The sequence below is a fragment of the Neomonachus schauinslandi genome, chromosome 6 (genome assembly GCF_002201575.2).
Source record: "Neomonachus schauinslandi chromosome 6, ASM220157v2, whole genome shotgun sequence".
NCBI lineage: Eukaryota > Metazoa > Chordata > Mammalia > Carnivora > Phocidae > Neomonachus > Neomonachus schauinslandi.
Window position 1 is genome coordinate 58,909,096 of NC_058408.1, and position 8,287 is coordinate 58,917,382.

Genomic DNA, 8,287 nt, shown 5'->3' on the forward strand with positions numbered 1-8,287 from the left:
GGTTACCCCGAGCCGGACGCTGCCGCCGGTCCCCACTCGGCCCACTCCTTCATCTGAATGGGAAGTTGGGGAACATGGACGGGGTCGTGCTGGCGCGGATCGCTCTCTTCTGGCTAACAGGTAGGAGTCATTTTCTACCCACGCGAATAACTTTATGTATATCCCCTCGGTGTATATGTATATCCCACCCCACCCCCACCCCCATTTCCCCCCTGGCTGGGCTTAAAGCTGCTTAGCAGGTCAGCCTTACGTGGGGGAAGGGGCTCTGTGTGTGCGTGTGTGTGTGTGTGTGTGTGTGTGTGTGTGTGTGTGTGTGATGGAGGAGACGGGGGGAGAATCCCATTACAAGTGAGACGGATCGAGATGCAGGTGTTTGACTCCTTGGGCTATTGTTTGGGCATTTCCTCACCCACACAACGGTTCTTCTGGGTCTTACCCTGAGTTTGTGATGCTGTGGGCCCTGGGAAGAGCCTGGTTAGGAAAAAAAAAAAAAAAAAAGGAAGAAAGAAAGCTCGGAGGAGACATCAATTAAGAGAACTGGTTTCTGGAGGTGAGGGGTGGAGGAGTGTCTCCCTAATTCCTTCCCTAGAGAAGCCAGGAGACCCAGCCGCATTCTCTCTGTGGCTCCGGGGTGCAGTGGGGCGCGGGATGAGGAAGGAGATGGGGACGGAGGCTTGATTGGTTGTGGAGTTTAGGGCCCTGCTCTCTCTCGCTTGGTACCATTTGAGGAGTGGTCCCATAGCGGAGAAGAACTTCCTCCCGAAATAAACAGCCTCCCCTCCCCCAATAAAGATAAATTGCAGAGATATTCAGAAGGTAGAGCTTCTCCTCAGCATTAAAGTCACTTCCGCTAGCTGGATACTCCGTGTTTCCCCCTCCCTTTAGTGGTGAACTTTCTCCCCACCCGCCTGTGGTCTGGAAAGTCTCTCGTTGCCTCAACCGAGGGTCCTGCGAGGTTGAGGGGCCAGTGGCCAGGCAGGGTGGCTAGCCCTGGGGGACTCACAAAGTAGCCCAGCTTGGGTGCTGGTGAGGATGGGTAGGAAGGTTCGGTAGCTTGGAAGGGGCTGAGACAAAGATTCCCAGCAAGGTGCAGATGGAGTGATGGAGGAAAGGAACAAGGGATCAGAAAGGTTTTGAGGACAGGGTGAGGGCAGTGCAGGGCAGGAGAGGAAATAGAAAACAGCACCTCCAAAAATGAAGTTCTGTCCCCTCTGGGGGCACCAATCAGAAGATTTGGAAAAAATCAAGTCAGTAGGAAGTTTAAAATATTTAAGGCAGTCATTGAAATAGGGTAAATGTATATAAGAAGAAAAGGAAAAACTCTATTTCCCTTAGCTTCGGAATAAGATTATTGATTGCCTCAGTTTTGTTTTGTTTTTTCCTCTTTCAAATGAAGGACCCCTAACCCTGGTTCTGCTCCATGCTGGCTTTAGGTTTGGGGGATGGGGGTGGGCAGGGCTTGTCTGCAGAGTTAGCCTCTTCTCTTGGCTGCTCTGAGTTCATCCCTCCCACATTATTCAAATATGAATCATCTCTAATTTCAGGGTTTGGCTGATCCATGTCTCCCCACTCCCCTGGCCTCCCAGTGCCTTCCACTTTCACCCTCACTGATTCTGAATGTCCTTGATTTGCCTCTACTTCTATGTTACCATACTAGAAGGGCACTTAGGCCTGAAGCCTGGATCACCACCTCCCTGAGGTCAACTAGGCATCCTGGGGCAGGAGGGCTCTGAGTCCGAGATGCTCTTCCAGACACCCCAGGGTGTGCCCAAGAAAAGCACTTGAGGGATTTGCAGGGAGTGGGAGCAGAAGGGGTTCATATGGCCCTGCTAGATGGCTAACAGCTTTTTATGAGCTGCAATCACATCATTGGAAGGGGCCACAGGCCATCTAGGCCAGCCCTCTCAGTTTATAGAAATGGAGGCCCAGAGAAGTGATAGGCACACAGCAAATGTGAGATGGAGCAGGGACTCGAACCCAGTTCTCTGAACCCCAGGCCAGTCCCATTTGCACTCTTCTGAGCTGCCTCTCTGGGGTTTTTTCATTGCAGGGGGTTCTGTTTTGTGTTTATTTTGAGGGGAGTTGCTGCTTTGTCCGTGTCTTCTTTGCTCCGTACCTGGAGAGGTGGCCCCCAGCCTGGTGGCAGGCAACAGGTCAGTTACGAGGGCCAGCTCAGCTGTCTGATGGCTGGGCTTCTGTGCTCTGCACGTGGGGCTGGCTCTCAAGATCCCATTGAGCATGGCAGGCATCCCCTGCTCCCAGCTTCGGCTTCCCCCCTCATCCCCTCAGGCTGTCAGGTGTGCAGCTGGACAAGCCGCCTCTCAGCCTCAGCAGAGTAGAGTAGCTAACAATGGCGGCTGGGGGGTGGGGGTGGGTGAGGAGCAGTCAAGGATGAGATGGATTCAGACTCATCGTTCACAGAAAAGCCATGAGAGGAAAGGTAAGAAATTTCCGTCCGGCCCAATCAATGAATTCTCTCTTGAGGGGGTTGTACAAAGGGAGGGAGAAAGGGAAGGACAGATTAAAAATGAGTCAGAGAGCTGGGAGGAGGGGGGTAGGGACGGGACACATTCATTCTCCTTCTCCCTCCCTTTCTCCTGCCCCCCCTTTCTCTTCCTGTCCTCCCTTCGCCCTCCCCTGTTTGTCTCTTTTAATGCAGGCTGAGCAATTTCTAATCAACCCTTTAGTTTTTTTTTCCCCTCGGTCTCAGGCAGCTCCTTCCTTGTCTTTCATTGCTAAAGTCTGCCTCATGATTTCTTACTGTCATTGTGATGCTGCTTCCTGTAATAAATTGTTGTTGTTCTGAACCAACACAATGCTTCTCAGCTGCTGTTTGAGCAACAGGTGCCATCCGGCAGTAGGACCTGAAGGAGGGTTCACTCGGTCTTTGTTCCTGAATTCGGATGGCGTCTCCTCCTTTCCTGGCGGGAGAGGCTGTGAGAAACCCTGGCGCTGGGTCCCCTCGGCGAACACACTCACAGGCGGGAGCAGGCGATGCGTTTTCCTGGAGACTCCTGGGTCTCGCTGTGATGAAGATTGCTTGCTCTATTAGCATTTCTTTTGGTAGCCTTTGGGTTTTATTCATTCATCTATTCATCCACTCTGCAGGCACATATTAAATTCCTGGGCTTGCTAAGCGTTAGGATAGGTGCCGAGGATAAAGAGAGAGAAAAGACACAGTCCTTCTCCTCCAAGGGTTGTCAGTCGAGTCAGTGACTCAAGTGAGTTTTCTGGTGATTTTGATTTGGGAGCAGAAGGTCTTCCGATGAGAGCTGTGAGCCTCACAGGGGCCAGGAGAGCATGGAGGGGGCACCCCCAAGCCAAGCCTGAAGTGGAGATTGGAGCCATCTTGAAGGGAACTCCTAGGAGAGGTGGTGGCTGAGGGAAGACAGGTGTTCACGCCTCGTCAGTGGCTGAGTTACCACCACGTCCAGGCATGGTGCTGGGGTTAATAAGATGAGTAAGACACAGCCCTGCCTTCCAGCACTCGCAGGCTGGTGGCAGGACACAGTGATGGAGTAGCCTGTGCCCAGGCAATAAGGGAGATCTGCACCAAGTGCTGTGGGGTGCTTCACGGTGGCTCCTAACCCAGCCTGCGGCGGGGGGAGGGAGGTGTCCAGGGGTGTTTGTTACCTGTTCTGGTTTGCATTCCAGTGGATACATGGTGACTGTGTGCCGAGAGGCTCGGATGCAGAGAGTTAAAGCGTTAATATTAGCCCTGGAGAAGGAAGAGTCGCTTTCAGAGACTGCTGACACCTCAACTTCTACTGTCCCCTTCCCTGTCCTGCATACCTTTCAATTTCTCTCCCTCTTCTGTTCTTCTTTCCCCTGCAGAAGAGACCTTGCTCTTACCAGAGCATCTTCTTTCAGCACTCTATCACAGCCCTCCCCACTCCCCTCCTTCTCTCAGCCAGATGCTTCTCTCTGGACCAGAGGAGGGGGCTTGTCTCAGTTATCCCTCTTTAGATTTTAGACTCACATGATTCTGCTGGTTGGCTAGTTTCTACAGACTTGGAATTATTACTAGTAGCAGTCTTAGTGCAATACTATGCTTGTAGTCTTAGTGCAAGTACTTAGTGCTCAGTACAGTGTTCATAGTGTCAGTACCAGGACTTGGTTGGTGGAAGGAACCCTGACCTGGGAGTTAAGGATTGGTTTCTAGTCCTACTTGCTCCATAGACTGACTATGTAACCATGGGATCTGGGTCTCATAATCTGTTGAATGAGATGACTTCTGAAGTCACTTTCAGCTCTAAGATGCTATGGTTTAGAATCTTTTCTCCATTTAATTTTGATGAGTTGGAAGTCACAACTAAAGAGTGACAGGTCCAGTCTTCCTTTTGTAATTCACCCAGTGAAAAGCCCTTTTTTTCAGCCTTTCCCTGATCATTAATGATTGGAATGAAAGACACCAGCTGGGGAGGGAGAGCTGTTGTTAGGATTTTCAGAGGAACAGATGGAATAGCACTCAGGGCTTGGGGGATAGGAGAGGATCCACTCCGAACGATGAAATGTGGTCATACTGGGACTGGTAAAGGATGGCAAGCACTTTGGACCAGGTGGGATGCATCCCACTATAGCCAACATGGCCCCAGGATGTCCCTTCTAGTCTCAATTCACCTTTTCACGCCTTCCAACATTTTAGCTTTTATGCCTTCTTTTTCCCCAATCAAGAATATAAAAAAAGGTATGATGTGGTTGTTGTTCTTGCTTATTTATATGCTATAATGCTTTTCTGTATGTTAAAGGACTTTCATCTACATTATGCCTTTTGATCATTCTAAGCAAGAATGGCTGATACTACCTCCTTCTACGTAAGAAGACAAAGGCTCAGAGAATACATAACTTGTCCAAGTCCATGGTATCTTATTGATTAAAAGGATAAGAAACAGTATCGCTGACTTAACATGACTTGGTTGTGTCAAGGGCCAGAATCCAAGGGAAATATTCTTTTCTGCTTACGGTGGGTCAAAGTAGAACTCTTGATTTAAGTGAACATACCTGGTGTCTGTTACGGGGCACTGGGTAGTGAGGCTCAGAATTCATAGAACTCAGGGAAATATTGCAGGGAAAAGTGAGAAAAAAATAGCATTTAGATTTTCCAATTAAATTCTAAGATCTAAAGGAAAGGCGTAAATGAGAAGCGAGGCACAGGAGAGCAGAGGATGTGACCCAGTGACAGCAGACACTGCTGGCATCTCAGAGCCCATCTGGGACTAGGGGCTGGTGCTGTGCACCCAGGAACCACACAGGATGTTAGCTGTGGCATATGTATGCTTAACATTTTGGTCTTCGAGATAGCTTTTGGCTCTCTGAAAGTGAAAGAAGGCATTTTGGATGACTCGTGTTCTTTATGGGCCCAGAAACAAAGAAGAACCCAGAAGAACGTGCTGCTTCCCCTGTTCTCCTGCAGTGTCCACCGTCCAGGAAGTGGTGCTCTGCATTAGGAGTAGAACCCTCCATTCGGCTGGGATCCTGCATCATCACTCCTCCCGTGCCCTTGGCTCATCGGGAGGCAGACTCAGAGGCAGTGCAGGGAGAGGGATGAGATTCAAACTGACCTGGATTTGAATACTAGCTTAATATTTTACCTTATTTTCTTTGGCGTTAAAAATGGGAAATTAGTGTACCTTACAGGGTTGTTGTGATAATTAAAGTGGAATTATGTAAAACTCCTAGCACAATGTTTGGTACACAGTAGGCCCTCAATACTAACTGTGAGCCCCAAATAGGTATATTAGTCAGCATTTTGATACAGCAATGAGCAGCCTCCAAATCTCAACATTTAGTTCTTGCTCATATTACAGGGGAGCTGAAGTCAGCTGCGAGTCAGTTGTGAATTGGCTAGAATTGGTAGACTTGACTCAGTTCCAAATGTTTATTCTTATTCTGAGACCCAGGACGAAGGATCAGCCACTGTCTGGGCGTGCTTTTGTTGTGGCAGAGGGCTCAAGAGGGCAGCGGGAGGGCCTAGAGTGACCGGAGCCAAAGCATGCACATGCCTTTTAAGCTTCTGCTTGGACATGTCTTATGGCATGCATGTCATGCAGAAAAGCCCAGGGTTTTTGGAGTGTTAAGTGCACTCTGCCTATAGGGAACAAGGACATATTGGGAAAAACCAATATGATCTATTAACTAGGTTAAATCGTTCGACAAATGTGTCGAGTACTTACTATGTAGCAGAGTCTTTAAAAGGCTGCAGGGGGAGAGTTTGTTGTTGATGACAGAGACAGACAGCTAAATAGGAAATTCTCAGACAAATGCGATGTCCTTCTCTGGGGTGCCGTGACTGCAGTAAGAGCAAGAAGAAACTTCCAGAGGGAGTGATAGCTGAGCAAGTTTGGAGGGATACGTAGGAATTGCTAGGGGGAAAGTGGGATGGAAGAAGGGGAATTTACAGAGGGAACAGCATGTGCAAAAGCCAAGAATCAGGGAGGATGTGATTTCTGAAAATTACAAATATTTTAGTATGGTTGGGGAATGAAAGAGAGTGGCCCTCTGTGAAAGGAGGCCAGTTGTCCCTTGTGCTCCTAAAGTGGCTGGAAGGAGTCTTTAAAAGGATCAGAGCAAAGGTGTGCCATGATCAGATGTGCATTTTGGAAATCTCATTTGGACCACAGTGTGGAGAGTGGGTTAGAGGTGGGCAAACTTGCAGCAGAGACTATCCGGGAGACTCCTGTGGAAAGAGAGACAAGGCATAGTGAGAGCCCAAAGTCACAGGGGGCAGTGGGGATGGGAGAGGTGGGCCGAGTGGCTGGAGATGGAGGAGTAGTGGTAGCATGGTTGGATGTGCAGGTTGAAGGGGCAGGAGTGTCAAACATACCTCAGGTTTGTGGCTTGGGATTGCTGGGGGTGGCATTTATGGGCATGAACTAATACAGGAGGAGAAACATGTAAGGGAGGGAGATAAAGGTTTAATATTTTGCATTTTACTAAAGTACAGTCTAAGGTGCTGTAACAAAGAGAATCTAAAATACAGTAAGTCACACAAAATAATTTCTTTCTCTCTCCTCTAACAGTCCAGACCTCCTGGTGGTGAGTCTACCATTCCCAACATGCGGCTGCCAAGACTGCTCCCATGAGAGCCATTCTCAGCCCGTTGGAGCAAGGAAAGCAGAGGACCAGGGCATGCAGCTTGTGATGCACCTTTAGGAAGGTGGCCTAGAAGTTGTACATGTCACTTCTCCTCATGTACCTTCATCCTGAATATATGGTCACAACTGGCTACAGAGAAGCTAGGAAACGTAGTACTTAGTTGGGTTGGCTGGCTGTATTAAGACCTGGGAAGTTCCTTTCCTAATGGAAGGGGACAGTTAGTGTCTCCTTCTATAGAGTGACACATTGGAGGTGCCTGTGTAACATCCACACGGAGAATGAGGTTATGTATTTGGGTCTGGAGCTCAGGTGAGAGATCTAAACTGGAAACACAGATAACAAGGTGGTAGAGGTTGATCAGAACTTTCTTATGGGAGTTTCCTCTGTCCAAAGAGCTGGTCCATCCCAGAAAGCTGACCCACCCAATGAACCAGGACAGTTTCCAAAGTACATCTGCCTTGCGGGATAGGGACTAACCTCTTTTAGTGCAGCTTTGGTCCCATTGGAACAGTAGGTAGGCCAGCTAGACATTACTCATGAGCTCATTTCAGATCTCTGGAAGACACGGCAAATGAGACAGAAAAGAGATATGCTTCTGGCTTTTATCTGCACAGTGGCAGCTGAGAATGGGAAAGCATGGCTCAGTTGGACACACAGGACATATACTTAATGAATGGCAAGCTCAGTGTGCAAGAGTACCAGAGTTATGGGTAGCAAATAATAACTAGGCCATGAGCAAAGCCTACCTGGGCAAGGGCAGCACTGGTGTTTACCATAGCTATTGGTGCCTTTGGGGACTATTGGGGAGAAAATATACAAGAATGCTGTCATATTTTTAAAAAATCTCCAAATGGTACATCTTGTCACCCTAACCGTAAAATGGATCGAGCAATCAGGTGTCATGATAGCAAACAAGAGAAGCTTATCCTGGCCAATTTAGGTAGGAAAGGAACTTGCTGGAAGGCAGCTGATTAACTTAGAGAGCCAGTGGGAAAGCTGGATAATCAGGCTTAGGTATTAGGCAAATACCAAGGGAATGTCTACGATTCTTTGTAAAGTCTTTTTATTTTATTTTTTAACCCAGGTGTATCAGGAAGACGAATGGTTCCTATTTTTTTGGGGGGGGGAATCCAATCTGCATTCTCTTTACCTTTAAACCTTGAGCCTGCAGGGCAACATTTCTCCAAATACT